At 40.6% G+C, this 21262-nt stretch overlaps 1 protein-coding gene and 1 pseudogene across 2 annotated transcripts in view; both read left to right on the forward strand.

Annotated features, from left to right (window-relative positions):
* Window positions 1-21262, forward strand: part of ANO10 (anoctamin 10) — a 243948-nt gene that overhangs the window by 105938 nt on the left and 116748 nt on the right. The window lies entirely within an intron of this gene.
* On the forward strand, window positions 11771-13059 carry LOC140709792 (large ribosomal subunit protein eL20-like; annotated as a pseudogene).

Raw genomic sequence — 21262 nt, forward strand, 5'->3', positions numbered from 1 at the left:
CAGCTCTGGCAGGAACAAATAGAGTGAGAACTCACTCATTACAGCAAGGATGGCACCAAGCCATTCATGAGGAATCTGCCCCCATGACACAAACACTGCCCACTAGGCACCATCTCCAATATCAGGGATCAGATTTCAACATGAGGTTTGAGGGAACAAATATACAAACTATAGCAGCTATTGTGAATAATGTTTTATAAACACAGGTATACATGTATCTCTTCAAGACCCTGATTTCAATTCTTTTGGATATATACCCAGAAGTGGAATTACTGGATCATATGGTAATTCTATTTTTAATTATTTGAGGAACTTCCATACTGTTTTCCATAGTGGCTGTACTATTTTACATTTCCACCAGCAATGCACAAGGATTCCAATTTCTCTGTATTCTCACCAACACCTGTTATTTTCTGGTTTTGTTTGTTTGTAGTAGCCATCCTAGTGGGTGTGAGGTAAGGAGAAAAATGGAAAATCACCAAACGGAGACCGTCGTTTATACTGGTGTTTTTGTACTCTGTGGCTCAGAATGGGATGTGGGTGAAGTAATTTGAGGCAGATCATTTTGATAGCTCCTCGGCTGGGGTCTGTGTCTGTCTTCCTCCCCTCCTCCATAACACTCACTGTCATCTTCCACCACCTTTCTTTCCACCAATCCCTGGGCAGATTTAGTTCCATTCAGCAGAGTATCAGTCATGTGTAGACATTACTATGCTGGGCTCTGTGGCAAAGTAGAAGGTGAATAATGAGCTGTCTTTCTTGTCAGGGTAACAATCTTAGTCTTCATTGCATCCAGGGAATGTGTTTTGGCCTCTTTCAACCTTTCTTCCCTTTGCTTTCCTCTGCCTCTCTACTGAGAAGCTTTGACCTCATGATTTCTCAGGTCTCCTTCACTGTTTTAGATTCTCTAGATTTTTCATTTTTCAATCAGTGGCGTTGTTTTTGTGTTTTATTGTCTTTTTAAAGTGTTGGGAATTGATAAGATTTTACACTTCCTGGTATAGTTTGGATGTTTGTCCCTCCAAACCCCATGTTGAAATCTGATCTGTAATGTTGGAGGTGGTGCCTAATGGGCAGTGTTTGGGTCATGCGGGCAGATCCCTCATGAATTGCTTGGTGCCATCCTTGTGCTAACGAATGAGTTCCCACTCTGTTAGTTCCTGCTGGAGCCGGTTGTTAAAGAGCCTGGCACCTCTCCTCCCTTTGCTTCCTCTCTTGCCATGTGACTGCATAGCTGGCTTCCCTTCACCTTCCACCATGAGTGGAAGCAACCTGAGGCCCTCGCCAGATGGAGATGCTGGTGCCATGCTTATTGTACAGCCTGAAAAATCATGAGCCAAGTAAACCTCTTTTCTTTATAGATGACCCAGCCTCAGGTATTTCTTCATGGCTCTACTAATGGACGATGACATCTTCTGTTTCAGAATACAACTAATTTTTTCGCTGAGAGATTTGAGTTGATTCACCTCTACATACAGCACCCTCCCTGGCCCTCTTACATACCTGTGTTATAAGGTGCTCTGCCTTCTGTTTTTGCTGTTGTTATTTTTGACCACCATTCTAGGTTGAGCTATAGGAAGTCATGTAGATGTCGAAGCTTATGGAGTCTTTCTAAACTTTCTAAGATTATGCCAACCCAATTCAGAGTACATACACTGATAAAGTAAGATATTTATTAGGATATTTTCTGTAATGGTTGTGTTTGTATAGGAAAGTGTCATTCAGGGTTGGAAAGGCAAATCCTGATTTCAGTTAATTACATTCAAGAGTGGTTTTACTATTATTACCTGTAGAGTTATAGCTTAGGAAAGAAGCTTAAGAGATCATACCACCACATTTCACTGAGCCTAAGGTTAACTTTTCCCACATTTTAGTACCTCTGAAATTGAATATATTTTATGGTGGCTATCAGGTAGCTGCCATCGTCAACATGTGCACAGATTTGAATGTCAACACTGGAACATTCCTGGTACTGTGATTTGGCAACAGCAACTCCTCATGGTTTCAGTTAGTATAGAAAATGAATTCTGGGTGGGGCTGTAAACCTTACATTGACTCCTTTTGATAAGATCAGAAAAAGCACCAGCATGGGAACTTGCAAATGGGTGCCAGCTGCTTGGAAGGAAATCCCAGATAGAGTGGTGAAGCACTGTTTTAAGGACTACTGCATCACCGACACTGCTGAGGCCACATAAGAGGATTTTGTATTGGAAAACTTGCGCATTGTCAACTCTGAGATAAAATTCGATTTAGAAGTCTTAGACTCTGAATGTTTAAAAAATCTAGTAGTACATGGGGCTGGGTGCAATGGCTCACGCCTGTAATCCCAACACTTTGGGAGGCTGAGACGGGTGGATCACCTGCAGTCAGGAGTTCAAGAGCAGCCTGGCCAACATGGCAAAACCCTCTCTCTACTAAAAATACAAAAAAATAATAATAATAATAACTGGGCATGGTGCACACCTGTAGTCCCAGCTACTTGGGAGGCCGAGATAGGGGAATTGCTTGAACCCAGGAGGCGGAGGTTGCAAGGAGCCAAGGTCACGCCACTGCACTCTAGCATGGGCGATAGAGTGAGACTCTCTTTAAAAAAAAAAAAAAAAAAAATCTAGTAGTACATTAACCAGCATATTATGCTTATATTTTGTATGTAGCACAGGAGTGATGACAAAAAAAAATCTATCTAAAGAAGTTTTAAAAGAGTCCTTCAAATTAGAATTCTAGGTAATAAGAACACTTTGTGTAATTGTTTAATTGGCAGTATTTTTTTTTCTTGGTGGTGAATGAGAGAATGGTATGTATCTTATGGTGTCTTACAGTTTATGGTATCCTAGATAGTTAAAAGAAGGTAATAGTGGGAAGTGTGGTTTGCCTGCATTTCTGACTGTCTTCTCTAGCACCCAGTTTTTGCACTGCTGCTGATCCTGGCTTCTGTGCCTTGCAAATGCCCTCTTCTCCTGCTCAGTACTCCTCCTGTCGGCCTACTTCCTATACTTCCTTTGATGCCCAGTCTAAGACAGACTTCCTCTGCCAAGCCCTCCCTAGTAAACATTTCCCCATCTAGAGCATTCAGTGTACTTCTATGGAGGTATATCATTTGAACTATACATTTGACTGTATATGGCTGTGGAAATGTTTTATATTTGTTTCATGACTGGGTTCCACAACTGTAAAAGATTGTAAACTCTTTGCGATAGGTCTCTGTACCCTATCACAAGTATCATTTGAGAAATACTTGCCGAGTTTATTTTCACTCTGCATTTGCCTGTGCCATTGTTAGAAATTTGAAGACACATGTGAAAAACAAGGACAAACACTTTAACTGCCCCTTCTCTCTAGTGATTTCTCTACATGAGCTCTGCAACTCTGGTGGAGAAGGCTCAACGTAATCCCCTGGTTTTGGTGTGATTTTAGCTTCTTCCTCAGTACTCACCACCACCTCAGGTAATCAGGTCTGGGGACTTACCCCAGAGCCCACGCACCACAGCCTCAAGACTGTTGCATTGCAAAACCATTAGACAATGAATTGTGTATGTGTGTTTACCTTATATGCATATAGCAAGGATTAAATTATTTTGTAGCACTGAGTACAAGAAATGTTATATCTTATTTTTCTGAATTTTATTCCCCTCCTGCCCCACCTGCTGAAAAGGACAGTCCCATTCATGTTTTGACTGCTCTTTGCTTCTCTCTGGGGATGTGCACGAATAAGAGGGAGGATTATATTTTTTGAAAAACAAAGGACAGCATCAGTAAATCTCAGCTATAGTAAGCTGCATAGTCCAGACTACAAAGTAGAGGGAAGGGAATGACTGGTTTCCTCTGTGTCAAGCTTTGCACTTGGGATCTTTTACGCAGGCTTTGAAAGCCACGGGAGGTGGTGTTTATTCCCCACTCTTCCCTCCACGTGCCATCCCATCAGAGTTTCTGTTACTTTCTAGGATATGCTGGGGGCAAGTCTCTCCTACTGACACAGTTGGCAGGTAACACTGCCATCAGGGATTGTCCTCCCAGGTTAGGTCACATCTGCTCTTCTGCACAGTTCTTCTCTCAATCAGCTGGATTTTGTAGACGTGGAGGGCAGTTGGTTTGCCCGCTGGGTACCATCCATCTTCTGGGGAGGCATTAGAAGTATCCAAGGCCAGAACAGCCAGTGGCTTCCCAAGAAGTGGGCAGGAAAACTCCCACTGTCTCCTTGCTGTACCTGCCAACAGCCAGTCAGTGGCTAAACCAAGTATCAAGTCTTACCCTGCTGCACATAGACACTTTGCAGTGCAGAACAAGGCTTCAGTGTTTCATGCTTTTCTAAAAAATACATGAACAGAAAATTTGATGCTACTTACATCCTTTTAAAATAATTACCAGATTAAGCCGGCCTCAAAAAAAAGAATAGAATTGTTCTTAAATTAGGTTTTGGTTTCTGATCTGTGCGTCTGAAATTTGACACTCCTTAGGGATAGACCACTAGGGAACCATGTTTGTCATGGCTGCAGTGGGGTTGTCCCTATGTCAATATATACAGGTAAATAAATATATACCTTGCTCTTTGTAATGGCTACAGAATATTCCACAAGGTCCAGCTTTTCTCCTGTCAGTAGGCATTCTGATTGTTTTCCAATATTTTGAGTTACCGGCAATGTAACTTTTCTATACACATACCCTTTTTCAATAGAGTATATATTCCTAAAACCAGGATTGCTGGATCAAAGAGTAGGCACTATTTTTAATAGGTACAGTGAGATCGTTTCCAAAAGTGTCCTGATAAGTTATTTATGACAGCCCCATTTTCATATACCTTACTGCCTACTTGCTCTTAAAAATAATTTTTCCCAAATTGGATAGGCAAAATTTTGTCTGAGGTGGCATTAGGTTCAATTTCCTGACCAGCAGTGAGAAAGAAACTTTTTTATTATGTTGAATGGCCACTTGCCATGCCTCATCTGTGAAGTTGCCTACACATGACTTAAGCTCGTTTTTCCTTTGAGTGTGGTTTATCTTCTTCTTGTGAATTTGCAGCAATTTTGTGTTTTAAGTATATTAACTCTTTGGTCACATGTTACAAATATTTTCTCCTATTGTTTAGTATTTTCATTTTGTCTCTGGCATATATTACATACATACTTTTTTCCATTTTTATATAACCCAAGTGTGTATTTTTCTTTGTTTCTCCTGTTTTCTTGTTATGCTTAAGACTTCCAAATAATCCTCAGAATTTCTTGGGGGAGTTTTGAATTTTGTTTGCTATGTATCTTATTTACATTTAGATATTGAATTAATTTCAAAATTACTTTTTTTCATTATTTTTGTTTTGAAGTAGGAGTCCAACTTCATATTTTCCAAAGGAATAGTCATTTATATAATTTATTACACTATCTTTTCCAGTAACCTGAAGTATACTTTTATCACATGTATTTTGAGATTCTTTTCTGTTTCACTGACCTTTTTGTCTGTTTTTGAGCCAATCCATATTGTTTTGATTATAGTTGTTATAGTAAGTTTTAGTATTTGATAGGGAGAAATTTTTCCTAAAAATTTTCCTACTACAATTTTTCCCTAGAAATTTGTTGATAATTCTTTTACATTTACTTTTCTATGTAAACTTTAAACTTATTTAGTTCAGCTTCAACAAAATTCATTAGGCTCTGATTGAAATTCTGTTAAATTTGTAGGTGAATTTTGGAAGGAGTAACACTTTTGTGATGAGTTTATCCTCCTAAAAACGTATTCACTGTCTCTGTCAATCGTTTATTATATATACTTCAATAAAATTTTATAGTTCTTTCATATAAGCTCTGTACTTTCCTTGTTTTTCATTGGCAATTCATTGCATTTATTTCTCTTGTAAATAGTATTTTTCTAATCAATCTTCATTTTTAACTAGTTATTACTACTGTAAAGAAGAACTTTTGAAAAATATATCCCATAACTACTAAGCCCTCTTATTAGTTATAATTGGTTGTTAGTTTTTCTTGGGTTCCTACTCATAGCTGCAAATAAGGATAATGTTTTCTTTTTTCTGCTAATACTCATTTATTCTTTCTATTTTTTATTTTTTGAGATGGAGTTTCGCTTTTGTTGCCCAGGCTAGAGTGTGATGGCATGATCTCAGCTCACTGCAACCTCCGCCTCCTGGGTTCAAGCAATTCTGCTGTTTCAGCCACCTGAGTAGCTGGGATTACAGGCGCTCGCCACCATGCCCAGCTAATGTTGTATTTGTAGTAGAGACAGTGTTTCACCATGTTGGCCAGGCTGGTCTTGAACAAACCCTGACTTTCAGGTGATCCGCCTGCCTCAACCTCCCAAAGTGTTGAGATTACAGGCGTGAGCCACCATGTCTGCCCACTTATATTATTTATTTTATGTCTTCTCTTATGGCATTAGCTAGGGCTCAAAACAATATTGCAAACATCTCTGTCTTAGTCTTGACTTGAATAGTAACAGCCTTATTATTTCACCATTTAATAAAGTGTTTGCAGGCAAGGAGTGGTGGCTTATGCCTGTAATACCAGCACTTTGGGAAGTAGAAGTGGAGGATTGCTTAAAGCCAGGACTTCAAGACTAGCCTGGACAACAAAGCAAGACCCTGTCTCTGTGAAAAATTTAAAAATTAGCCTAGTGTGGTCGTATATGCCTGTAGTACTAGCTGCTCAGGAGGCTGAGGCAGGAGGATCACTTGAATCCAGGAGTTTGAGATTACAGTGAGCTGTGATCATGCTACTGCACTCCAACCTGGGCAACGGAATGAGACTTGTCTCTTAATAATAATAATGCGTTGTTTGCTGTACGTTTGTAGTAAGTGATTTTTATTTAAGTATATTTTTCTACTTCTATTTTAGGTCGTTTGCTGTTTGTTTATTTTAATTGGGAATAACTATTGAATTGTATAGCAAGTGCTTTTTTAACCTTTATTTTTTTTTTTAACCTTAAATTATTTTTTATTGTGTTTCTTACCTCATTCAAGAGCTAATGGTCCTTTTTTGTGGAAATGCGGAAGCCTGTTTGGTTGCCATTATTTTAAATAATTTCAATAAATAAATGGCATATTAAATAAATTGATGTCCTAAGGGATAGGCATTATCGACTATTTGAAGCATGAATTTATTTATTTATTTTTAAAATTATACTTTAAGTTCTGGGTTATATGTGCAGAACATGCAGTTTTGTTACATAGGTATACACGTGCCATGGTGGTTTGCTGCACCCATCAACCCATCACCTACATTTGGTATTTCTCCTAATGTTATCCCTCCCTTAACCCCCCATGCCTCACACACTCTAGTATGTGATGTTCCCCTCCCTGTGTACATGTGTTCTCATTGTTCACCTTCTACTTATGAGTGAGAACATGTGGTGTTTGGTTTTCTGATCTTGTGATAGTTTGCTGAGAATGATGGTTTCCATTCCCTGCAAAGGACATGAACTCATCCTTTTTTATGGCTGCGTAGTATTCCTTGGTGTATATGTGCCACATTTTCTTTATCCAGTCTATCATTGATGGACATTTGGGTTGGTTCCAAGTCTTTGCGGTTGTTAATGGTGCCACAGTAAACATACATATGCATGTGTCTTTTTTTTTTTTTTTTTGAGATGGAGTCTCGCTCTGTCGCCCGGGTGGGAGTGCAGTGGCCGGATCTCGGCTCACTGCAAGCTCCGCCTCCCGGGTTCACGCCATTCTCCTGCCTCAGCCTCCCGTGTAGCTGGGACTATAGGCGCCCGCCACTTCATGTGTCTTTATAGTAGAATGATTTATAATCCTTTGGGTATATACCCAGTAATGGGATTTCTGGGTCAAATGGTATTTCTAGTTCTAGATCCTTGAGGAATCGCCACACTGTCTTCCATAGTGGTTGAACTAATTTACACTCCCACCAACAGTGTAAAAGTGTTCCTATTTTTCCACAACCTCTCCAGTATCTCTTGTTTCCTGACTTTTTAATGATCGCCATTCTAACTGGCATGAGATAGTAGCTCATTGTGGTTTTCATTTGCATTTCTCTATTGACCCGTGATGATGAGCATTTTTTCTCATGTCTGTTGGCTGCATAAATGTCTTCTTTTGAGAAGTGTCTGTTCATATCCTTTGCCCATTTTTTGATGGGGTTGTTTGCTTTGTTCTTGTAAATTTGTTTAAGTTCTTTATAGATTCTGGATATTAGCCCTTTGTCAGATGGGAAGATTGCAAAAATTTTCTCCCATTCTGTAGGTTGCCTGTTCACTCTGATGATAGTTTCTTTTGCTGTGCAGAAGCTCTTTAGGTTAATTAGATCCCATTTGTCAATTATGGCTTTTGTTGCCATTGCTTTTGGTGTTTTACACATGAAATCTTTGCCCATGCCGATGTCCTGAATGGTATTGACCAGGTTTTCTTCTAGGACTTTTATGGTCCTAGGTCTTAAGTTTAAGTCTTTGATCCATCTTGAGTTGATTTTTGCATAATGTGTAAGGAAGGGGCCCAGTTACAGTTTTCTGCGTATGGCTAGCCAGTTTTCTCAACACCATTTATTACATAGGGAATCTCTTCCCCATTGCTTGTGTGTGTCAGGTTTGTCAAAGATCAGATGGTGGTAGATGTGTGGTGTTATTTCGGAGGCCTCTGGTTTTTTCTGAGGCATTCTGGTTTTTGGAATTTTCAGCCTTTCGCTGTGGTTTCTCCCCATATTTGTGGTTTTATCTACCTTTGGTCTTTGATGCTGGTGACCTCAGTTGGAAATGCAGAAATCACCCATCTTCTGCTTTGATCTCACTGGGAGCTGAAGACCACAGCTGTTCCTATTCGGCCATCTTCCAACCTTTATGTTTTATTGTATGGTTATCTTTTCACTTAAAAACATAATAAATTACGTTGATAGTTTTGCTAATGTTAAGCCATCTCTGTATTCCTGAAATAAACCATGTTATATTATTATATTATATTCCATATATTTTTCTGTTAATTTGTTACTGGTGGTGAATCCATGTAGGTTTGCAGCAACTTCAGTTCTGGCCTCCTCAGAAGGATTTGACCAAGGTGTAAGGCAGAAGGAGAGACCAAGGCAAGTTTTAGAACAGGACTGAAAATATATTTTAAAGCTTTAGAGCATGAATGAAAGGAAGTAAAGTCCACTTGGAAGAGGGCCAAGCAGGTGACTTGTGAGATGAAGTGTGCAGTTTGACTTTTGACTTAGGGTTGTTTGTTGTTTTTCTTGGAGACAGAGTCTTACTCTATCTCCCATGCTGGAGTGCAATGGTGCAGTCTCAGCTCACTGAGGCCTCCGCCTCCCTGGTTCAAGTGATTCTCATGCCGCAGGCTCCTGAGTAGCTGGGATTACAGGCACCTGCCACTATGCCTGGCTAATTTTTGCATTTTTAGTAGAGATGGGGTTTCGTCATGTTGGCCAGGCTGGTCTCGAACTTCTGACTTCAAGTCATCTCCCCGCCTCAGCCTCCCAAAGTGCTGGGATTACAGGCATGAGCCACCGTGCCTGGCCTGACTTAGGGTTTTGTATGTTGACATACTTCCAGGGTCTTGGATTCCTTCTGATTCTTCCCTTGAGGTGGGATGTCCACGTGCACAGTAGCCTACTAGTGCTTGGGAGATGAGCATGCACAGTGTGTTTACTGGAGTTGTACACATGCTCACTTGAGGTCCTTACCAGTCAGATGTTCCTGGAAGGTCATATACCATTTAAACCCCGCCCCCCTGCCATTCTGCCTCTTAATATGCATGCCTGAGCCCACTTGTTCAACTCCTGAGATCTTATCGGGAAGCTGCTGCTCACCAGTTTCAGGTGTTCTCTGTCTATTAGGAGACTGCCTTTTTCTGGCACCGGCTGTGATCAATTATTATTTTAGAAAGAGAGTCAGCAACCGCCTGACCATCACCTGATGGTCACCTCACATTCCAGGTGTGTGTGTGTGTATGGGTGCTGGGAGCACCTTCCTGCCCTGCTTATGCCTGACTAGCTACCTACTGTAACAAATTCACTTCTGGGATCTATTTGCCAGTACTTGATTTAGAATCTTTGCATCAATATAAGTGAAACTGGTTTCTGTTTTTCTTTATCATACTTTGGTATTAAGTATGTTCTAGCTTCTTAGAATGAATTAGGGGGAGCCTTCCATCGTTTTCTATGGTCTGGACCAGTTCGAGTACATATTAAATATCTGTTCTGTGATGATGTGTACTGCCCAATATTAATAAAGATGTGGAGTATTACTGAGTTTTTAACCTTCACTATTATGATCTTAAAATATGACCTTGTTTTAAAAGGAGTCCTCTAAAATACTTTTCTTCCCCCCCTTCCAAGTTACCAGGTTTTTGGTTATCTCATTGTTTTGCTTTTTATTTCACTTGTGTTTAGATAAAAAGTTTTTAAATTTCACATTTTTAGGCTGGAAACTTATTGCAACAGGAGGGAATATTTAGAGAGGAGAGGAACACACACACCATGCAAGACTTTTGTTGTGGTATAGTTGGAGATCTGAGAAGGGGAAGGAAACTGGATTTATCAGAAAGAGATTGGCCAGGGCTAAATGTCAAAGCCTGGCTGCAGCCCTGATTCCTGTAAGCTGAGTGACTTTACGCAAGCCTTCTCTGACTTTAGGCTGTTTTTCCGTCATCCATGTATCATCTTGAGAATAGCCTAATGGAATTGCTGTGAGGATCAGAAGAAATAATATTCAAGGACTTCTGGACCCTTAAGGCATTCTTTGGTGCAAAGGGTACTGTTACAGGCTTATTCTTTTCCAGTGATTCCTTATAACAGAATACTTCTTCAGTGAAAGGAGATTTTTGTTTGTAAGTGTTTAGGTAGTTGTTGATTTTTGTAAGATAGTTGCTTTTTCTTTTTCTTTTTTTTTTAAATCAGGGCCTCTAATGGTCATGAGATTAAAAACAGGTTTTAAATTTCACCCCTTGTTTTTTTCACCAGGGAAAGAGACTGTTTTGTAGCAAACTAGTCTTCTAGCTCAAAGAAAAGAAAAGAGAAATACATGTTTTCTTCTGGCGTGCAATTTCAATACCAGTTAATTGAACTACATGTTCTGAGCACCTGAAATGAAAAATAATGATGAGTTCATTCTGTCAAACTGTGTAATCTCCTAGTCTCATTGTGAAAACTTGCTGCATCCTCTTGTGCCCCTTGTGTCTTCCTTCACTGTTCACCCTAAGGGCCAAAGGAGAGTTTTCCCCTTGGCCCTGTAAAGGTTCACTGAAAATCAACTTACAAAAAGCAGATTAATAGGAGAAAAGGCAGATTTATTTAACATGTATACATGAGAGCTTTCAGAATGAAGATCCAACCCCTCAATAAGGTACAGAAGCTTATATACCACCTTGAGGTTATAAAAAGAATGCAGGCTCAGAGTGTGGCCCAAAACAGGTTTTAATGGCAAGACAGGTTATAGGGGAGAGAAAAAAGGAGGGTTGGCTAGCAAAAGTGGCCTTGTTGTGTGGATGAAGCCTTATAGCTAGAACCCCTAGAGAGAATAGATAGTAAACATGTCTTTTCAGACTTGTAAAGGTGTCAGACTCAATCTCTCCCAGATCTGTGAAAGGCCTAGAAAGGGAAGGCCTGGCTGCATTAATGGAGATTCTCTACAGATGCAAATTTCCCCGACAAGAGACAGCTTTACAAGGCCACTTCTGTCTGCTGGCCCTGTGGCAGCTATTTCAAAATGTGTCGAAGAAATATACTTTGGGGAAAAATATTTTTATTTTCTTCAAGTGCAATTAACCGTAAAGACATAAACTGTACCTTTTGCGGGTGGCAGCGAGCGCGGAGAGGATGCCATGAAGGCCTTGGGCACACTATGAGAGTGCAAGGTGGTGGGTCGCTGCCCGCCCACCCCCAAATGCCACACACCGCCCCTCTACCGCATGCGAATCTTTGCACCTAATGATGTCATCGCCAAGACCCGCTTCTGGTACTTCCTATCTCAGTTAAAGAAGATGAAGAAGTCTTCAGGGGAGATTGTCTACTGTGGGCAGGTGTTTGAGAAGTCCCCCTTGCGGGTAAAGAACTTTGGCATCTGGCTGCGCTATGACTCCCGGAGCGGCACCCACAACATGTACCGGGTGTTTCACGTGTCCGTGTGAAGAGATCACCAAACAGGTTTTGTGTGAGCAACATGGCTGTTTATTTCACCTGGGTGCAGGCTGGCTGAGTCCGAAAAAGGAGTCAGCAAAGGGTGGTGGGATTATCATTGGTTCTTACAGGTTTTGGGATAGGCGGTGAAGTTAAGAGCAATGTTTTGGGGGCAGGGGGTGAAGCTCACCAAGTACATTCTCAAGGGTGGGGAGAATTACAAAGAAACTTCTTAAGGGTGGGGGAGATTATAAAGAACCTTCTTAAGGGTGGAAGAAATTACAAAGTACATCGATCTGTTAGGGTGGGGCAGAAACAAATCTCAACAGTGGACTGTCATCAGTTAAGCTATTTTCACGTCTGTGGATCTTCAGTTGCTTCAGGCCATCTGGATGTATACGTGCAGGTCACAGGGGATTTGATGGCTTAGCTCGGGCTCAGAGGCCTGACACCGGGAATACGGGCGCTGTCATCCAGTACTAGTGAGATATGGGCACCCGGTACGGCGCCTGGACCCACTCCATCCAGATCATGAAGGTGGAGGAGATCGTAGCCAGTAAGTGTCGCCGGCCGGCCGTCAAGCCACAATTCCAAGATCAAGTTCCTGCTACCCCACCCGGTCCTGCGCTGTCAGCACTAGCCACGCTTCACCACCAGGAGGCCCAACACCTTCTAGGTCCAGGGCCTTCGCCTGGGTGTGCCCCAAATAAACTCAGGAACGCCCCGGTGAAAAAAAAGAAAGAAAGAAAAAGACATAAACTGTAAATACTTAGACAATTGGTCGTGCCTATTGACGGAGAACACGGCCCCCACCTCCATGATATAAACCAAAAATAAAATCTTAAGTCCCCCAGCCAACTGAATGGACCCTGTCTTGGCCAAGAAGGCCTCAGAGAAAACTGAAAAGCTGTGTTTTTGGCCATGATGGGAAGGGAGGTTAGACATACCTCGTTATACCCTTTCCCTTTCGGAGTTGGGCACAACTGACTAGCATTAACATTGAAATAGAGATTATTAGGCTGATAAAACAGACACTTTGTTGCCACAAAGAGTGGCACATAAGATAGCAAATTCCAACCTGATTCTGGTATAGCATCACATGACAGCCGACTCTGAAGGAAATAAAAATATTTTACCCCAAAAATATATTTCTTTGATATATTTTGAAATGGCCCTGCAAAACTGTTCCCTGTGGGGGGAATTTGCATCTGTAGAGATATCTCCATTAATGCGGCCTTCCCCTTCTAGGTCTTTCTGGGATCTAGGAGAGATTAAATGAATTTGTTACCTTTAAGATCTGAAAAGAGACATTTACCTTCTATGTTCTCTGAAAGCTGCTACCTGGAGGCTTCATCTGTATAACAAGAACCTTGGTTTGGCTGGGCCTGTAGCTCACACCTGTAATCCCACACTTTGGAAAACTAAGGTGGGCAGATCATTTGAGCCCAGGAGATTGATACCAGTCTGGGCAACATGGTGAAACCCCATCTCTACAAACAAACAAAAAACCCAATCACGGTGGTGTGTGCCTGCAGCCCTAGCTACTCGAGAGGCTGAGGTGGGAGGATCATTGAGTCTGGGAGGTTGAAGCTGCAGCGAATTGTGATTGCACCACTGCACTCCAGCCTGGGCAATAGAATGAGACCCTGTATCAAATAATAATAGCAAAGAACCTTGGTGTCCACAGCACCCCTTAACTTAACTCAGGCATTTCTTTTGTCTTTAAACAAAGCTTAATTGTTTCAACCAATTGCTAATCAGAAAATATTGGAATCCACCTGTGACCTGTAAGCCCCTGCTTCAAGGTATCCTACCTCTTTAGGCTGAACCAATGTATACCTTCCATGTATTGATTTACATTTTTGCCTGTAACTTCTGCCTCCCTAAAATGTATGAAACCAAACTGTAACCCAGCCACCTCAGGCACAATGTTTCAGGACACCTTGAAACTGAACACTGGGCCATGGTCACTCATATTGGCTCAGTATAAACATCTTGAGATATTTTACAGAGTTTTGTTTTTCTGTTAACACTTAGCAATCACGTGGATAGTATTGGCTTATGTATCTTTGAGCCATGTGAGGTGCTGAGGCAATTGATTTTAGTTTTTTTGTGTCTATTGCCTGATTAGGAACCAGACCGAGTGTTTGTGTTACCCCAGAGGCGTCAACATGAACTGTTACTTTTGAATCTATTTTTAGCAGCTTGGCTCCTCTGATGAGATACCATTTTACAATGCAAATGGAAATAACAAAAAACACACCACCTGAAGACAAAAATCGTAAAGTCACCAAAACTCTATAAAAATGTCCCATTACTAAACTTATGAGTAAAAGGTTTAAGGTCTGGAAGCAGATTTTTTTTACTCTTGCCACAGTTATCCAGGAAGTCATTATTTCCACAGGAAATAAACAAAGAGACATTTTCTTAAAAACAAATGATCATCTTGTTGAATTCCTGCTTTGTGGCATTTGATGCTGATCATCCATGTCCCAGAGCACAGGAAGCTTATAGCATAAAATCATTAGTTAGAGAAGACATAATTAATTCTCAAACATGACCAAAAATTGAATCTTTCAGGAGACAAATTTAATAAACATTCTCTTTCTTTACCATCCATGGCCTGTTTCATGGATTGCCTACCCATTACCAGTTTCTCCTGGAGAATGACCCTCCTCCCTCAGCTGACTGCGAGGGTACAGCTTTGCTCCTGGTGCGGACTGTGTCCCCATCCCTGCCCTGTTCCCTGCCCAGTGGTGAGCACATGAGCACCCAGCCTAGGCTCCACCCTGCAGCCCATCCTTGCAAGGTTTGAAATTGCCACAAAGAGTAGTCTGTCTTGGTCTGGCTGCTCTCCCAGATTGGAGGGATGTGAGATTAGGAGCTATTGCCTAAGGTCTTTTTGGTCACACAGTCTGGGACTCAGAGAGAGCCCCTCAGAAGCTAGAGAGAAGTGGAAGTAGGAACCCAGCAGAGAAGAGGCTTCAGGGTCATGCCTGGCCATCTTTGACTATGGAAAAGTTAGTGTATTTACCTGGGTATGGTGTTTTGGGGGCCATAACTGTGTTGGGAGCAGTTCCTAGGGGCAGAGTTGTTCACAGTTCACATAGCTGGTCTCACACTGGGGAGCAGGTGGCATATCAGATGATTGTTCAGGGGCTTCCAATCATGAGATCCCATGGTTCTCTAAAGGCATGCCAATGAAAAGAGTCAACCTCTATGAAATATTTGAAGAGACTTATTCTGATCCAAATATGAGTGACCAATGGTTCGTGACACAGCCTCAGGAGATCCTGAGAACATTTGCCAAGGTGGTTGGGCTACAGCTTGGTTTTATACATTATAGGGAGACCTAAGACATCAATTGGCTGGGCGCGGTGGCTCACACCCGTAATCCCAGCACTTTGGGGGGCCGAGGTGGGCAGATCATGAGGTCAGGAGATCAAGACCATCCTGGCTAACACAGCGAAACCCTGTCTCTACTAAAAATACAAACCATTAGCCAGGGGTGGTGGCACACACCTGTAGTCCCAGCTACTCGGGAGGCTGAGGCAGGAGAATTGCTTAAACCCAGTAGGCAAAGGTTGCAGTGAGCCAAGATCATGCCACTGCACTCCAGCCTGGGCGACAAGAGCAAGACTCCGTCTCAAAAAAAAAAAAAAAAAAAAAAAAAAAAGACATCAATCAATCAATCAATACATATACAACATGTACACTGGTTTGGTCCAAAAGGTTCACCAAGGTTCAGGCACTGTGGACTGTCATTTTAGTGTGATTTGGAAAGCCTCTGGCTTCCAGGTTATTGGTAGATTAAAAGATTTTCTGATTGGCAATTAGTTGAAAGAGTTATTATCTAAAAACATGAAAATCAATAGAAGGGAATGTCTGGGTTAAGATAAGTGATTGTTGAGACCAAGGTTTTATCATGCAGAAGAAGCCTCCAGATAGTGGGCTTCAGAAATAATAGATTGTAAATGTTTCCTATCATTTCTGTCAGTCTTAAGGTCTCTGTTTTGATGTTAATGCTGGTCATCTGTGCCTGAATTCCAAAGGAAGGAGGGTATAATGAGGCATGTTCAACCACCCATGTCCCATCATGGCCTGAACTAGTTTTCAGGTTAGCTTTGGAATGCCCTTGGCTGAGTGAAGGACCCTCAGTCAGATGGGGAGCTTAGAATTTTATTTTTGGTTTATAGGCACAAATTGAGTATCAGCCTTAGTACCTGCCGTAATTTAAAAACTACATTTTACTCATTTTTTTCACTTACGGTTGACTAAGAAAATTCAGCTTTTTTATCTAATCATATTTTGTTTTTATGAAAGTGATACATATAAATAATTTTAAAGGTCAAATATTCCTTTAAGAGTAATAGCAGAAGAATGGGTCTCTGCCCTGTCCCAATTTCCTAGAGTATATGACTCAAATTTTTAGCCCTTTCTGCTGTTTACCTCTGTATTTCTAAATACTATGTTTTTCAGTTTTATTGGCTCTCTACTATAAAATATGAATGTCTTTGTGTTCCATCCTGCCAGTGTAGTTTCACATCACAACTTTTGGTTAAATCAATATTTAGTGATTGTATTATTGTGCAAATTGTATTTGTAGATAACTACGTAGTGTGCCATGATTATGTTTCCTTAAGCATAATTGAGTTGAAAACGGCCTTGATTTTTCTTTGGTTTCTGTGTACCTATCGTTGATTCTTTCCTAAACATAGTGTGCTTAAACACACCAGACAGCCTCTCAGTGTGTTGTGTTGCTTTCCTTGGAGAGGGTATTCCTGGAACTATGTTGTTCCCTTCCCATTTGGGTAATTCACCTCCAGACTGGCTGCAGGGTTTTTGTCCTCACTTCCCAACTTCTTGGGAATTCACTTGGCTTCTTGTTTCTGCCCCGTCCCCCTTTCTTGTAACCTCCTCCTTTATCTTGGCAGGTTCATGAGAGAGAGTTTGGAATCTTGCATATCTGCAGACATCGTTATGCCCATCTGCCCTCCAAATTTGGAGGATATTAGCCATTGCCTCTAACATTGCTGTTGAGAGCCTAATGCCAGCCTGACCCCTGATCCTTTACACGGGGTCTGTTCATTCTCTCTGGAAGCTTCCACAGTCTTCTCTTTATCCCTGGTGTCTTGACATTTCACAATGATATGCCTTTGTGGTCTCCTCGACCAGTGGGACTTCACACTTGCAAACACCTGTTCTTTAGTTCTGTGAAATCCTTGAATTATTTCTTTGAGAATTATCTTTTCTCCATGTTCTATCTTTATTTCTGGCCCTCTGTTGCATTTTCTGGACTTACCATTTGTTATATGTTTTCCGCCTATTTTGTGTCTCCTTGTTTGTTTGAGTTCGTCTATTTTGAGATTTTTCTCAACTGTATTTCCCAATTCTTCTATTGAATGTCAGCAGTCATAAGTTTAGTATCCAAGAGCTCTTTTTTATTCTCTGAATGTTCCCACCTCCTTTTAGAAAATAGCATTCTGTACTTTATTTCATGAATACAGTGTTATCCCTCTGTACTTTTCTTCTGATCTCTGCCTTGTCTCTGTTTCCTCCCTAATTCTTCTTTTAGTGGAAAGGTGTTTTCATTATTGTGTTACTGCCCCTGATGCTGTCTGTAGTCCAGTCTCTCGTGATAGGAAGTCTTTTGTCTTCCACTGGGTGAGAGAGGGGATGGGGCTCTGAAGGACAGAGAGGGGACAAGGAGTGTCTTCTCTCCTTCTGCAGCCCTTCTGAGGGCCTAGACTCTCTCTCCTGGGGTTCTCCAAGGTCCAGGCACTGTGGGCTGTCATTTTATGGTGATTCAGAAGGAGGGGAGAGCAGACGTAAGTTCGTCTGTTTAATCCAGAAGTCTCTCAGGTCCCAGTATTACACTTTGACTTTAATCATTTGGTAATTAACTTTTCTCCTACTTAGTCTACCCACTTTAATGCTTAGAAATGTCTGCAGCCTTCAACTTTCCTTTTTCCCTCCCTCCTTTCCTTCCTTTCAAAAAGCTCTCTTCAGGGCAGATGTACCAATCGCATTTCATTAGAGGTCTTTACTTCTCTAGTTCTTTTTTATTGTTGAGTCCTGTGAATTTGATAATTTTTCATAGATTATTGAACTTTAGATTAACCATATATCAAAGTTTATTATTAATATTAAACTTAATAAATATATCAAAGTTTAATATTTATTTTTTTATTTCTAACTTCACCTACTTGAAAAAGAAAGTAAGAACAACGTTTAAAATGTAAATAGGATAATTAGGTACAGAAACTTTTAGAGAACATCTGGGGTAAGAGGGACAGTGTGTTCTTACCGCGTAAGACATGATACAGTTTTTATACAATTAGGCCTTACTGCTTGCTCTTATGTTTTCATGTTAGCACAAGTGAAAAGAAAAAAGTAGTGCCTCTTTTCTGTTATTAAACAAAAGGATCAGGGAACCTGGATTTACACAATACTGTATGTCCTGAAGATAGTTTTAGAAAACCATTCAGATGGTTCACTATAGTTTCTCAAGTGCCCTAACTTGTGGAGGCATTTCTGTAGGGGGGCTATAATGTTATCAGACAGGTACTTTGGTTTGCTTTTAGATGCTCTAACCTTAAAATGGAGACAGTTTGGAAGTCTAAGGAAAGTCTAGTTTTAGACTTTTAAAAACTGTTTGACTTCTCAAGCTTTTGCCAAGTGTTTGATCACAGTCAATTTATTATTGAATTATCTGCTACATATGTATGGTGTGAATAATCTGTGTTTGAAAATGAGAAAAATTATACTGTGTCAAATATGAATACTACATAGGAGTGAGAGCTAAGCATTCATATAAATTAATTACTTGTGCCAAAGACTTCTCCCTACTAGGAGGACAGCCTGTGTTAGCACAAGCATAAACCCTCAGAGCAGACAGAGCCACTACTTTTCTGATTGTGATGATGTTGGAATTTCTCACTCGCACATAGTTACTGTAGTGAAATGAAAAAAGCATGGGTCCTGGAGTCAGACAGCTAAGATCCTGACTTCAGATCTCCCTAGCTAGGGGAAGTTACTTTCCAGACCTTAATTTCCTACTCTATAAAATGGGTGGTTAAAGTGCCTACTTTAGAGGATTTGTTAGGATTGGGCTTTTCTTTTATAAAACACGTAGCACAGTGGTGAGGTCATAATAGATGGCTGCTGTTTTTTAGGTTGCTGATTTCAGAATTATCATTTTGCATAGAAGAGGCAACTTTGACAAGGACATTTTAAGGCATCAGTTCTGACTAACCCCAACTTCCATCTCCAGAACCTCACTCCATGTGGCTCGTATAGACAGCTCACTAACTGTGACCTTGGCCAGAGTACATAACCTCTCTGATCCTCGGTTTCCTTATCTGTCAGATGGGAATAAATATAGTTTCTGCCTCATAGGGCTGCTGTGGGCATTAAATGAGTAAATATATGAAAAGCACTTAGAATAGGGCCTGGCACAAAGTTAGCATTGCAGTAAAGTGTGAGCTGAAAAAACAGGGACTATTTCCTTAGCGATGGGCCGTTGGAAAATCACTTCTCAACATTCCACCCTCGCTCCCCCATGTGTTCCTCTGGTATGCAGGTTGGCTGGCTCCTACCAAAGAGGTCTGTCCAATTGTAAGTGATACTGGCTCTTTTTTCTGCCCATAAACAGCAACAGGCACCTTCTATGTTAAGATTATGCCTTTCCCACACAGGAAGGCCATGTCACCTTCGCGTCTTCCTGTGTGCTGTTTTGTGTGAACACACCCAAGGTCGACTGACAGTATAGGGGATGTTAGGACATTAAGATGGGGGTGATTTGTCATCAGGCCATTCCTTCCTGCTCTGAGCTTACCGCAAGTACAGTATTATGGTATTATGGTCCAGGATCCAAGGAAGCATTAAGAGTTTTAGATCTGTGTTGAGATTGTTCCATTTGATTCACAAATGACTTTTATGTGATGACATTTTGATTTAGCACTTAAAATATATCTGTCAGCTGTTATTAGCAATTATCTTAATAAAATGAAATGGAGGGTAGTAGATGGAGTATGTCTTGCCTCATTTTCTGTCCATACCACTTAGGACAGTCCCTAGCATATGGTAGATGCTCAGTAAATATTTGAGTAAATGATTTATAAATTATTTTCATATTTATTAATAAAAAGGGAGAGGTAGTACATCTTTTTTGTGCATCTGCCTAAGTTTTATCCAGTACAATACCTTTGATATTATTCTAGGTTTTCTTAGCAATTACATACTGTATCTTCTCAATATCATATCATCTCAATATGCTGATCAGTTTTAATTTGAGGGATAATGAAGGATTTTTCTATTTGTAAACCAGTAGATAAATAACAGGGCTTGTCTCTAGGGAGAACACTGTGGGATGGTAGAGGGATGCAGAGCAGGAATGGATGGGAGATGATTTCTGTGTATTCTTTGTCTTTATTCTTTAAAACTATGCATATATACATTACTTTCTCAAATGAAAGAAATTTTACCCATGTCAAAAGAAAATAAACAAACAAAAACTCTTGTATCTGCTCACTGTGGAGATCTGCCTGCATTGAGTAGTACAGGGAAATTACTTATTGATCAGCAAATTGCTTATTGATTGGCAAGTTTTGCTATATTTTCTTTCTTCTTTCAAAATACATAGTGTGGTCATGCATGAATTCAGAGCTAGTCTTCTTTTTCTTTGAGCAGTTCATCTTAGGCTGTCTCATTATTTTAATGTTTATTAGTGGTATAACTTGCTCATACAAAGTTCCACAAAGTGCTCTAACTCAAGATTTCCTGGGAAGATGGTGAAGGAAGGGAAGAAACCAGTAAAAATTGCAAAGAAAATGGAAAGTAAGGAGAAAACTCCATAAACTGAGAAAAAGAAAAGTAAGGAGAAAACAGGGAGCTGGCAGGGAAGTGGTGTCCATTGCATTCTATAGGTGTTGAGAAGTTTTTATCTGATATAACATGTGAAGGACAGACCAACTTCAGGAAGACACCAAGAACCAGCCAATGGCTTCCCTTTCTGAGACAGTTGGTGGGATGACATAAGGAATGAATTTAACAAATGCTAGTAGACCTCTATAGACCCTGCTAATTGGAGACCAAAAGCAGGCCTAGAAGAGGTAGAGACTCTTTCTACCTTAGGATTCAGTAACATTCAGAGACTGGGTACACAGACATCACCAAAATAAACCGAAAATTTGGGG

The sequence above is a fragment of the Chlorocebus sabaeus genome, chromosome 22 (assembly GCF_047675955.1).
Source record: "Chlorocebus sabaeus isolate Y175 chromosome 22, mChlSab1.0.hap1, whole genome shotgun sequence".
NCBI classification, from domain to species: domain Eukaryota; kingdom Metazoa; phylum Chordata; class Mammalia; order Primates; family Cercopithecidae; genus Chlorocebus; species Chlorocebus sabaeus.